Raw genomic sequence first — 13,778 nt, 5'->3', positions numbered from 1 at the left:
TAATTTACATACTTGGGGGTGTTTGGGGGACATATCTACATTTCATTCACTCGTTTGTTTCTTCTTTTACTTATTAATTTGTTCATCCACTCATTCAAAAAATATTTAGCAATGATTGCTCCAGGCATTGGGGATCCAAACTCTCCCTTTGAGCTCATAGTCCATTGGGACAGAGAGATGGACAAATAAGTGACTACAGTGTATCCTGATAAATTGTGTAATCAGTGTTATGTATACTGTTGACAGTGTTATGTATTTGGCTATTTCCAGGTATTCTGGCGCCAAATACAGAGCTGTTAGAAGGGCAATGGGGATTTATCTTGCTTCTTGTTTACTTAATATTTGAAAGAGTGATACCTTATTTTTTATTTACTTCTGCATTTAGACTTGCCTTCAATATAAAGAATGTTTGATGTGACTTTTCAAAGTGCATGTGGTACCAAATGCTCAATACTTGCTTGAATCTGGCTAGGAGAGACCATTTGCTTTTGGAGAGAGAATCTGGTTAGAGAGACTTATTAACAGTTATGCCCTTCATAGCCTGCTGGATATGTCAATTCCCTTGGTTCTAGTCTCTAGGGGTAGCAAGCACTGCCTACCGACAAGGCTCCTCTCTTCTAGGATCTCATATCTAGGTGGCAAGGCTAGATAGGTAGCTAAAGTCAACTAACCATATGCAAATCATCACTTTTATGGTGCCTCAGTTTCTCCATCGGTAAAATGTAGTTAGAGCTAATTATCTCAAGGGCAATTCGTTGGGAAGAGAGAACAGTGTCTGCCATGTCATAAGGCTAGGAAAGTGTTAGCTGTTCCTATCCACATTACTACCCAAGCTTCTCTTGCAAGAGCTGAACACACTAATGAATGGACAGCCAGTAAATGCAGCCTCAATTTCTACTGGGTCTCTTTTCACTTGCACATGCCCTGTTACCCTGCATGCCTTCCATTGGAATTGGAGTTCCCCCAGACAGGAGTGCTTTTCCTCTTTTCTCAGTCTGAGCTCCTAGAAGGTGGAATTTGTGTTTATACCATCCAACTACCTGTTCCCTGATCTTATAATGAAGAAACAGTCATTGAAGGAGGTTGCTGACTGGTCATCCTTCCTGTGGGACAGAGAGGAAGTGAGCTTGAGTTCAGCAAGAGGAGACTTTAGCAAAGGTGATTTGAGGACGTTAAATCAAGGAAGGCTTGGGGGAGACTTTGGAATGGGAGGGAAGTCTGTTGGGTGCTGTGGCAGAGGGGCATGAGCTCAGGGGGCAGGAGGGTGGAGGAGATGATCTCTCGGGTCTCCTTTTCAAGCTCTCTGACTGAGGTTTCCTCCACATTGAGCAGATGGCACTGTGAAAGTTTTTCTTGGTGGAGGCTGTGGATTTCTCCTTCCCTGGGTCCCATGAAACAAAGCCACAGATAAAGCTATATCAACAAACAGAAAAGTAACGTTTGCTATTTAAATAATTGGGAGCCATTTCTATATTCAAGGCTGGAGAGTAGAGGGCGAGTGCGCTGTGGAAAGGTGTCCTTGGCAAAGGGAAGCTCCTACTTTATTTAGGAAAATGCTTTTTGGGCTGTTAAGTGGTGGCAGTGTTAGCCCCTGAGTTTCTTCCAGAACAGCAAAAGTTAGGGTGATAAGGGCTATCTTGTTCTGTGTGCAAGAGTCAAAGAGTAGCCAGCTTGAGCAGACCAATTGCTTTCTGAATTTTAAGGGATTTTTAGTGTTTCCTTCACAGACCAGGAGCCTGGATTTTGTGATTCTGGAACTGGCAAAAGAAAAGGGGAGAAAAGATGTACAATTGGGAACATACCCCCTCAGCATGGAGGCATGAGAGGGCCAAGAGAAGAGAGAGACCGCACTAAAGATTCTTTCTGGAAGGGCACGGGAAAGAAACTAGAAAGAGGACTGCAGCGTCTCTCCTTAATACTCAAGGCTTCAGCAAAGTAGCATTAACCTTGACAACTGAGCAGGACTCTTAAGACTGAAGAGGTGGGAGAACCATATAAGGTTAACGGGGGTCCTTTATTGGTTATTAAGGAGAAGGCATTTCAGAAGATTGGAAACCTTGTGGACACTTGACTAGATCACTCCTAAAAGGGTCTCAGTAACCCAGTTCCTTGGGTGGAGATGGAGGAGAATGTCTAGAGGCTGTGGCAGAGCTGGCCGGGTGAGAAGCACTGGGTCCATGGAAGGGACGTGGAATCTGCCTGAGGCCTGGCTACAGGGCAAATGAAGGAGCCCAGGTGGGGTTCTGCAGGCTGTGTCACTCACGTGCATTAGAGTTGCTAACATGGTGCCCTGCTTCCCAGGGCAGTGATGGTGGTGGTGGGGATGTATCTTAGAAACCACACTGTCTTCCAGAAGGGACCTCAGGGGCATGCATCTCATCAAACCCTTTCTTTGGAAAGTTAAGCACCCCAGTGGGTTCCAGGAAGGCATAAATGAGGCTTCTTTCTCTTAGAGAAATATTTACATCTAAAACTGCCAACTGTTGGTCAATTCCAAGTGTCTGGTTTGTCTTTTCAGAACATATTTGATGAGCACCTACTATGGGCGAGGTACTGGAAGCAGAGATGACAAGACACTGTCATCATCCTTAAGGAGCTCCAGTCTAGTGGGGAGAGAGATGGGCAGGGTCAGATTCTGCCCACAGGCTCCAAATTGTACCAGGAGGAAGCCTGGGTATGATGGGGACACAGGAACGTGTGGGAGCACTGGGGAGGCAGGGAAGGCTTGCTGAGTCTTCAAGGAAGTGTAGGAGAGAGCCAGGTGGAGAAGTGTGCTACCTGGGTCAGGTGCAGGGAAAGGCAAGGACTGCAGGGAGAAAAGGAGCTCCCAGCCCAGGCTGCTCTCAATGCGAAAGGAAGAAGGAGGCACACTGGCCGGCCACCTACAGGAGCCGTTTCTCATCCTGACTTTCATGGGCTTTGCAGAAACAACTAACCTCTCTCTTGGAGACTCTAATCTGGCCGAAAATGAAATAAACACACTGCCCCTGGTGGTTTCTATCTGGGCACATGGAGCTCATGGGACAAATAAAACGGAGAGCCAGGGCTGAGCTGGAGGGAGCTGGCCCTGCACATGGTGAATATTCAAACCCACAGATGGCAGTCTGAGGCACAAGGCTTCTTTCTGTGTCTATTGTCTTGAGGTGCTGAGGAGACACTAATCCACGACCATTGTGTGGGCCTGCAGCCCTGCCACTGCTGCCGTGCATTGTGTTTCCAGAGCCCCAAGAGCACCCACAACCCAGGTAGGAGCGGGTTATTTCTGCCTTTGCTTGCAGAGAAATATAATAACCTCAAGGAGAGGATTTCACAGCTCTTTGAACTGAGTTGAATGTTTGTTCTGGGTTATTTTTTCTGTTTCCTAATATAACACACATTTGCTGTTGAGTAAATATTGATCCCGTTGCAATCAGCATTAGCGGCAGAGGATGCTGAAAAATAGTCAGCCAGGTAATCAGTTCTGCTCTCTGGACTGAAAGTGAGTGTGGTGGAGGCCATGTCCACACCACAGACAATTTAATCGACATTTCTGTAATTACTAGGTTCATTTTGGTCCTTTATACAATATACAAATCTTCCCTGAATAACACCTTTTTTTTTGAACAGCTATAAATCAGTCTATAATTTAGATCCAGGTCATGTGTAACAGAAAGTAGAAATCTTCCTCCCCTACGATTTTTTTTTTTTGGTGGGGTAAGTACTAGCTGCAAATTAAATTACAATTAGATTATTTGGTGATGTGATAAAATCCTCCTAAATTAAAATGCCACTAATGCTGAAGTAATGGTAATTTTGGCCAAGGATGAGCTCCAACTACATAAAGAAGAATTAACCAAACAAATTAATAGTGTAATCAAGTTTACAAGGGTTATAAGCCTGCTGCTTTCTCGTTCTTCTAACAGAGTAGTAGTTATTTATGTTATTTTCCAGAACCATGGAGTCTAGGGTCATTACGTGTGACTACTCCCATTTAACTCCCTCTACAATATCCCCTTCAACTGCCTCTCCATCTTATCTTGGATACTCCGGGTGGGAAGCTTGCTGTCTTGCACAGTGATCCTCTTTATTTGGAGAGATCCAGCAGAGAATACTTCCTGGGTAGAGCCAAAATTGTTTCCTTACTTTTAGTCATGGGCTGTACAGAACTAGCCTAATTAATCTTCTAGGTATTCACAGACATAAATATTTGTGTGCTTTTATGCGCACTTAGAATCTAGGATCTCGGAATATGAAGGGAAAAACCTTGAGTCAGTTATTACAACACCCCTTCCCTTCACCACTCTAACCTAGTGCCTAAGTTGCTGTTCTCACATCCTATTCAATATTCACATAGCTTGTGACTTCAAGCAGTGTTGAAGAACTCACTACCAAATGGTGTTTCTTTAATTTTTTTCTTTAATTTAGACCAGGCTCTAATGCAGACTGATCTTTCCCCTGAATTTATCAGAATTAATGAGATGAGACTGGGAAGATAAAATCAATTCTACAATGTTCTGTGGTGGTGTTTTCCATACAAGATTGAACCTTCTTGAAAACTCTCTGGAGGAAGGTCTAAATACATGAATAAATTAAAAAGCCTATAATAAGCCAGGTGGACCCTTCCATCAGACCCCCATGAGTCCAGGAAGGCAGGACTAACACGTCTACTGCTGTTTTAGGCATTTGCTGTGGACGTCCCCATCAGCCCCATCCCATCCTAACTTACTCTCCCATCGGCTTGACAAATTAGATTTCACTAGAGCTTAATTTCTCAATTCTAAGTCCCAAAGTTTAGTCTCTGAGACTGACTTTGCTTCTTGCCTTTGATGCTATTCATCCCTGTGGTCCCTGTAGCTGGGATCTGGCTCAACCACTGTGCCCCCAGCACCTCCTGTTATCTTAGCTGGGTCCTCCCTACTCAAGCCCCACAGACCCAAACCAAGTAGATAGTGCCAAAGCCTGGCACCCCTGTTAATGAAGAGATTTGATCCATCACACGTATTTCTTCTCTTACTATTTCCTGCTCTACCTACACATTTCCTATAGAACTTAATCTTCCATGAAATCCACATTTACTACTACCATATTACCAAGAAAAGAAAAAGCAAGTTCATTTCCATTGTGAAAGAACCTTCAGTGGGGATGTAGTAGGAAGTCACTTTAAGTAACTAAAGAAATGAACAATGCTGTGTGTCTGTGCAGCCTGACCTTCCTTCTGGGCACACCAGTGGCTCCATTTTCTGGCCTTCTTAGAGGGTAATTAGGACCAAGCTTCTCCAGATAGGAAATATGTTCCCTATTCAAGAAGTTTCAAGAATTAAAGAGTGGCAGTGGGTAGGGAAATGTGAAGTGACTCGAGTGAACTCTGCTGAGATGCCACCTGGAAGATATTGGTGACAGTGGATAGGGTTTAGAGCTGGGTTGAACCTGAGGGGCTGCCTCAGGTGGACCAATGTAGCTTAGAGAAGGGAGTCAGTGCTTGGCTGGCTTTGTGGGAGGGGAGGGCAGGAGATGGGGGTGGTTAGGTAGAACCCAAGAAGAAAATGCCAAGGGTCAAGTTTGAAGGACAAAGGCTGAAGATAGTGAATGAATTAATAGTGAGGACAGTAGCTTCAGCGATCAATAACAAGAATGGAGAATGGGAAAGAGACCCGCAGTTCATAGCTAAGGTTGTGAATATGCTGCCACTTTTGTTTTATGTGATGTCTGGCGTAAGGCTTGGGTTGAACGTACCTGAAGAATGACGTGGAGCTAGATGGAGGGTGGTGAGGGGCTCAGCAAGATTTCCCAGGGACTCCTGGGAAAGCATTATGGGCAAGAATTATGGCAAGCATTATGGGCGGATGGTGCGGAAATATATCTCATTTTTTTCCAAGTGGCGTGAAACAGGAATTGCTGTTTGAAATAGTTTTTATTACTTATGTCTACTATTTAGGGCAATGGGGGTTGGGAACAGTTAATATATCTGGAGTACTTTATTTCTCGATGGATATGTTGTTCAACTGTTAGAGGCAGATTTGAACATCAAATCTCTAATTGGCTATAGCATTTATGCAAGAGAAGAGGCTGGATGTGACAAACTTCATGCCATGGGACTGAGAGGCAGATCTGTGTGTACTGAACAGTGATAAATCCTTGACCGCTTGTCTGGAGGCTCCTCTCTCACTCCTTGGAGAAGGAAGGCAATTCAGGCCTCAGTTTCAGCAGGAGCAGGTACAGGCAAGGAACCTGTGATCCTGAGGGTCCCTCTAGCTCCACACTTTCTATGAAAACCAATTTGCCCTCAGCTCACTTAAGAACACACTTTAGCAAAAACCTGGATAAAGTAAGGCTCATTCTGTCACATGTGGTTTAGAGTGAAGGTCCTTTAGGACATTTGCTTAAATGAGTACCGCTTGACATTTGCACACAGGCTATGTTTGTGACAATATACTTTCATGCAGATCATCTAAAAACAATCCATAAAAGTATGCTGTTGTCAGGATCGTCATCCCTATTTTACAGAAGAAGAAATGGAGTCTCCCAGAATTTGGGAAACCTGCATGGGATTATGCACATATCACATCATTAACAAAAACAAGAACAATAACAAGATAAGTCTATGCTTTTTAATTTCTAGTCATACATGGCATTATTTGCTAAGTTACTATCATTTAGATTTATAGTACAATTTAGGTGGCACATATTGCCTCTGTCTTTTCATTAAATCATGACTAGTTATATATCTATATGTTTATATCCTACTTTGTTTCAAAAAGGTTTTGAAGTGGCTTCAAAAGTACAATATAATAATGCCTTCAAAAATAAAAACAAAATAAGCTGAACACGTAACTTATTTTTTTAGTGCAATAAATGGTTTTCACGGAGCTGATAGTGGTGGTGATGATGACGACAGAGGTGGTGACGGAGGTGTTGGTGTTTTGGGGGCTCGAGGGGGAGCTGGAGATGCTGAGGTGGTGGTGGTGGTATTGGTGGAGGTAGAGGTGGTGGAGGTGGTCCTGGTGCTGGTGTTGCTGGTGGAGGTGGTCCTGGTGCTGGTGCTGGTGTTGCTGGTGGAGGTGGTCCTGGTGTTGGTGTTGATGGTGGAGGTGGTCCAGGTGTTGGTGGTGGTACAGGTATTGATATTAGCGATAGAGATTATAGGGCGTGGCTATTAACAGTAAGCGAGGCAACCACAGCAAATGGAAAAGAGGGGTAAGGAAAATTACGGTCCGGCTAGAGATAAAGTTAATAGACTGGAGGTGAAAAAGAGAAAGTAGAGTTAGAATTAAAAAGAACTAGAAAAGTTTTTGTTCTACTTTCTGTCCTAACTGGGAGTGAGTAGGCTGGGTTCGCAGCAGTCTTGCCCATGGGAATAGCTATAGAAGTGATAATATTAGCTAATATTTATTGAGGGCTTACAACATTCCAGATGCTATTACAAACAACTTCAATGCAGATCTCATTTAATCCTTGTAACAACTCATGAAATAGACGTCTATTATTATTCACACTTAACAGGTGAAGAAATGGAGGCACAGAGAGGTTTAAGTAACTTGCTCAATATCATAGTGACAGGAAGTGATAGAACAAGATTCTGTCTACAGCTCAGTTTCTTTCTTTTTTTTTTTTTTTGGCGATACGCAGGCCTGTCACTGTTCTGGCCTCTCCCATTGCGGAGCACAGGCTCCAGACGCGCAGGCTCAGTGGCCATGGCTCATGGGCCTAGCCGCTCCGCGGCATGTGGGATCTTCCCAGATTGGGGCACAAACCCATGTCCCCTGCATCGGCAGGCGGACTCTGAACCACTACACCACCAGGGAAGCCCTACAACTCAGTTTCTTAACCACAGAGCTTTGGGGAACATGACAGATAGTGAGGTATGTACACATGGCTGACCAGTGTCCCAGGTGGAGGGTAAATGAGAGATTGTCCTTGCTATTACTCTTGGTTTATGAAGACTCAGCTTTAAGTATGCAAGTTAAGAGCTCAGGGAAGGGTCTACAGCCACAAATCAACTCATAAACCTCTAATCTTCAAGAGCAGGAGGAAAGAGCTCCTCATCTGTGGACCATTTCTGGAGGTCCGCTGGAGGCCACCTGCTCGTTGCTTGTAAGCAGGGCTGCTGCTCTGTGTCTGGGTATAGATATCCACTGGAAGAGTGTGGTCTGGAAAAAAGTGTTAGCTGTTTTCCATTTTTAATAACTGAGCAGCTAACTCTTTTATTTTTTTTTCCAGGTTCATAATTTATTGTACAAATTGAGTATCACATGATGAGTTGACATTAGCTTCTTCAGGCATGGGAGCATAATAGATGAGGTACAGTTTAGAAACCATTTATGTTGCTTTCACAGCTGGAGTTCTTTTAGACCTTAACTTAAAGTATAAGACTATCAAAGCAATGTGTTCGTATGTGTCCAGTACACAATTCATTCTCCCTGTGAGAGAGTGTAAGTGTTGAAATATTTTTTGATACCAGTGAATTGGAACTGAGCATCAGTTTCTGGACCGGCCATGATTTCAATCTTCCAAAATGCACAGACTTCGCAGCTGGTGTCCTTCAACTTATACACCTTCACCTTAGCCCCACCAGAAGAAGCTGCCTCTTTTTTTTTTTTTTTTGAATTTTATTTTATTTTATTTTTTTATACAGCAGGTTCTTATTAGTTATCTATTTTGTACATATTAGTGTATATATGTCAATCCCAATCACCCATTTCATTCCACCACCCCACCCCCACTTTCCCCCCTTGGTGTCCATACATTTGTTCTCTGCATCTGTGTTTCTATTTCTGCCTTGCCAACTAGTTCTCCTGTACGATTTTTCTAGATTCCATATATGCGTTAATATATGATATATGTTTTTCTATCTCTGACTTACTTCACTCTGTATGACATTCTCTAGGTCCATCCACGTCTCTACAAATGACCAAATTTCGTTTCTTTTTATGGCTGAGTAATATTCCATTGTATATATGTACCACATCTTCTTTATCCATTCATCTGTCGATGGGCATTTAGGTTGCTTCCATGATCTGACTATTGTAAATAGTGCTACAGTGAACATTGGAGTGCATGTGTCTTTTTGAATTATGGTTTTCTCTGGGTATATGCCCAGTAGTGAGATTGCTGGGTCATATGGTAATTCCGTTTTTAGTTTTCTAAGGACCCTCCATACTGTTCTCCATAGTGGCTGTATCAATTTACATTCCCACCAACAGTGCAAGAGGGTTCCCTTTTCTCCACACCCTCTCCAGCATTTGTTGTTTGTAGATTTTCTGATGATGCCCATTGTAACCAGTGTAAGGTGATACTTCATTGTAGTTTTGATTTGCATTTCTCTAATAATTAGTCATGTTGAGCAGCTTTTCATGTGCTTCTTGGCCATCCACGTAATAAGGACCATGTACGACAAACCCACAGCAAACATTATTCTCAATGGTGAAAAACAGAAAACATTTCCTCGAAGATCAGGAACAAGACAAGGATGTCCACTCTCGCCACTATTATTCAACATAGTTTTGGGAGTCCTAGCCAGGGAAATCAGAAGAAAAAGAAATAAAAGGAATACAAATTGGAAAAGAAGAAGTAAAACTGTCACTGTTTGCAGATGACATGATACTATACACAGAGAATCCTAAAGATGCCACCAGAAAACTACTAGAGCTAATCAATGAATTTGGTAAAGTTGCAGGATACAAAATTAATGCACAGAAATCAGAAATCTCTTGCATTCCTATACACTAACAATGAAAGATCAGAAAGAAAAGCTAAGGAAACAATCCCATTTACCATTGCAACAAAAAGAATAAAATACTTAGGACTAAACCTACCTAAAGAGGTCAAAGACCCGTATGTAGAAAACTAACTGTAAGACAATGATGAAAGAAATCAAAGATGACACAAAGAGATGGAGAGATATACCATACTCTTGGTTTGGAAGAATCAATACTGTGAAAATGACTATACTACCCAAAGCAATCTACAGATTCAATGCAACCCCTATCAAATTACCAATGCATTTTTTACAGAACTAGAACAAAAAATCTTAAAATTTGTATGGAGACATGAAAGACCCCGAATAGCCAAAGCAATCTTGAGAAAGAAAAATGGAGCTGGAGGAATCAGACTCCCGGACTTCAGACTATACTACAAAGTTACAATAATCAAGACAATATGGTACTGGCACAAAAACAGAAATTCAGATCAATGGAACAGGATAGAAAGCCCAGAGATAAATCCATGCACCTATGGTCAACTAATCTATGACAAAGGAGGCAAAGATATACAATGGAGAAAAGACAGTCTCTTCAATAAGTGGTGCTGGGAAAAAGGGACAGCTACATGTAAAAAAATGAAATTAGATCACTCCCTAACACCATACACAAAAAATGAACTTAAAATAGATTAAAGACATAAAATGTAAGACCAGACACTATAAAACTCTTAGAGGAAAACAGAAAGAACACTCTTTGACGTAAATCACAGCAAGATCTTTTTGACCCATCTCCCAAAGTAATGGAAATAAAAACAAAAATAAACAAATGGGACCTCATGAAACTTAAAAACTTTTGCACAGCAAAGGAAATTATGAACAAGATGATGAACAAGATGAAAAGAAAACCCTCAGAATGGGAGAAAATATTTGCAAATGAAGAAACTGACAAAGGATTAATCTCTAAAATATATAAACAGCTCAGCTCAATATTTAAAAAAACAAACAACCCGATGAAGAAGTGGGCAGAAGACCTAAATAGACATTTCTCCCAAGAGGACATATGGATGGCCATGAATGTTTTTTAAAAGAAGTTTTGATATTGTAGTGGATGCCTGTGGTCTGAGTTGTCAGTGGCTACACACATTACTGGCCAGCCACCCTCAGGCCCATTTTGGGAGAGTCTGTGTGCTATTTCGTGGCTCTGCCCTTCTTTTGCTACAAACACTGCCTCTGTCCCATCTGAGCAGGCTTTGTGATGCCCTGACACACTGACTTTCACACATACTTTTATGATTATCTCCCCTTCCCCCAACTTTTATGATTATCTCCCCTTCCCCCAGCCTTGCTGTAAGAACATGTACACCCAGGTCGATTTTTGTTCCTCATCTTCTGCTTTTTTTTGGTCTGTTGATTTCATTGATAAATTCTTTCACGTTTTATTTTTTTTTTCTTTTACTTCTTCTCTTAGAGAAAGGGTGGAGGAAGAGCCAACTGCATTACTGTCCTCCATGCTTCTCTCGCCCTCAGGAGACATGCCTCTCCCAGCACCAGTGGAGCTGTGGGCCTGTGACACACTGAAGCTGGGTTTAGAGGAGGCTGAATGCCTGTGGCTGGAGTTTAAACAAGATTGTTAACTTAATCTTCTACCTCAGAGAGCACCATACAAAAACGATTTTGTCTCATAAAATGTCCCATAAAATGTCACTCCCACATACCATGGAGAGAGAAGGTAGATGCATTAATAATCAATTAATTTCAGAAAATTAATGTGCCTTGGCTTTTACACTAGAGCCTGAGAAAATAGGAAATATCCTTCTCTGTTAAATTTTGCATTTTTTTTTATAGTGGAGGTAAAGTCACTGACTCTTACATTAAGAGGAGTGGGCAGATGAGGAGTGCATGGAAAATATGTTTGCACTCAGCAGACGACTGGAGTGATGAACTTTTTTTTTTTGCGGTACACAGGCCTCTCACTGCTGTGGCCTCTCCCGTTGCAGAGCAGAGGCTCCGAACGCGCAGGCTCAGCGGCCATGGCTCACGGGCCCAGCCGCTCCGCGGCATGTGGGATCTTCCCGGACCGGGGCATGAACCCGTGTCTCCTGCATCGGCAGGCGGACTCTCAACCACTGCGCCACCAGGGAAGCCTGATGAACTTTTTTTTTGGTCAATGTTTATGGGAATGTCAAATCTGAGGATTTTTTAGCATTAAAAAGTCTTAAGATTGTAAATTACTAATAAAGTTTTTATGTGGTAACAATGCCACTTGTAGAACTTGTACTGTAACCTCAAATCTAGGTTTTTCTGGGGAAATAGTGGTAGTGGAACACCTAAAGAACATTCCTAAAACAAACATGAGCAGCATTTTTCAGAACCAATTATAGATTTTTACTGCTGCTTGGGAGTGTGCCGGTAGGGAGTGAGGAAACCAGTCTGCTGCTTCAAATAATGTCCAAAATGATGCCAAAGTTAACAATAACTAGCATATCTTAACATTTGCCAAAGTTTTATATGTCAATTACAAATTTCAACACCATTGAATAAAATTGCACAACTTATAGCAGTTACTGTCACAACGAAAATCAGAAGGACACCTGTCAGAATTTAATAATCACATAATTTCTACACTTACCAGGCTTTGATATCAGCCACGACTTTCTGACTAATGAGGAAACTGACTGGTGATTGTGCCCATTGACTTGTGATCAGATTGAAAGGCTAGAAGATGGTAATGGGTATACATAGAAGCATATTTACAGAAATGCATCTATTTGCAGAGGGGCCTTGTTCAAGTTCACAGAAATGCTTAATTAAGAATGAGCAAAGCAATAAAGTGAATTTAAAAATGATTTTTATTGAATTCAAAAATTGTGAGCTAAAAGCACTTGAGTTAAATTAAAAAGCAATTTTACTGAGTTAATGGTGAGTATAAAGAATGAAATCAATAAAAACCCCACTTGCCATTAAGTTCAAAAACAGTAAAAAAACATTTTATTAACTGTGTTGTTTTAGATTCAACCATATATGTTCCCTCAATTTGCAAAGCTTTTTTTTGCTACTGAATGTGGGCTTTAAAATTTGCTGGTATATGTAAACACACATGTGTATAATCTAAACCATGAGCAGCACTGACCTTGGGTGGGCCATTGAACTCCGCTGCTTGGTTTCATCACATATGAATCAAGGACAGTTATATGTACTTCACGTGTGTTACATTTCTGGAGATACTGTATGGGCTCCCAATGAGTGAGGTGAGCCTGCACTAACAGATGGCTTCTTATGCCCTTTATAATATATAAATATAAATTTATCATACGTAAGTGAAGGTAAATTTCCCATATGGTAAATATTAGGTCAAAACATGCAGTTGCTGTTTTTGTAGGTTGAAGATGATTGAATAACAGCAATTTTATATGGTTCAACCTGATAAGCCCACTGGAATTCATTCATTCATCCATTCATTTATTCATTCCATCAGTCATTCAACAAATCAAGTGACTGCTCCACCAGGTGCTGAGTGTACAGTAATAAATGAAGAAGATGATAAAATAGAGTGAGAGACAGCAAATAAACCAACTTTCAAATAAGCATATAACTAAAAATTGTGATAGGTGCTGTCACAGTAAAAACTCGGGGTGACAAAAGAATAATGGAGGAAACCCAGGAGGCTGGCTCACAGGCAGTGCCATTTAGGCTGCACCTAAGTGATGAGTTGGGTTGAGCCAAGAGAAGCAGGGGAAGAGCATTGCAGCAGAGAGAGGAGCAGGTGTGAAGGGCTGGAGCGGGATATAGGTGGTCACACACCTACCTGAGTCCAGAAGGTCATGGGGAGAATGCTGAGGTCTGTTTCTTGACTTCATACCTGAATGATCAGCCCTATGGGATTGATGCCCAAGTGAGATGGTCTGGCCATCTTGACTGTCTACCTCTGCCCATATGCTGCAAGGAACTCTTCACGGGGCAAGCACGACTGGCCTCCAGTAAATGATGCCCTGTTACTCTGCCAGACCCCTCTGCAGAGTCTGGACTCAGAGCCTCAGGACCCAGCCTGAAAATGAGGGAGTGCTGGGCAGCTAAGGCTGATTGGCCAGTAGAAACTTTGTAG

General features: G+C 42.0%; 1 pseudogene across 1 annotated transcript; it reads right to left on the bottom strand.

Annotated features, from left to right (window-relative positions):
• Positions 1 to 8,202: 8,202 nt before the first annotated feature.
• On the bottom strand, positions 8,203 to 8,538 carry LOC309825269 (ATP synthase membrane subunit K, mitochondrial-like; annotated as a pseudogene). Its single transcript has one exon. The product of its transcript is annotated as an ATP synthase membrane subunit K, mitochondrial-like (transcript).
• Between the last annotated feature and the right edge of the window lie 5,240 nt (positions 8,539 to 13,778).

Source organism: Grampus griseus, assembly GCF_964374135.1.
Source record: "Grampus griseus genome assembly, chromosome: 7".
NCBI lineage: Eukaryota > Metazoa > Chordata > Mammalia > Artiodactyla > Delphinidae > Grampus > Grampus griseus.
The sequence above is the reverse complement of the archived record's forward strand: the minus strand, read 5'-3'. Positions and strand labels throughout refer to the sequence as shown.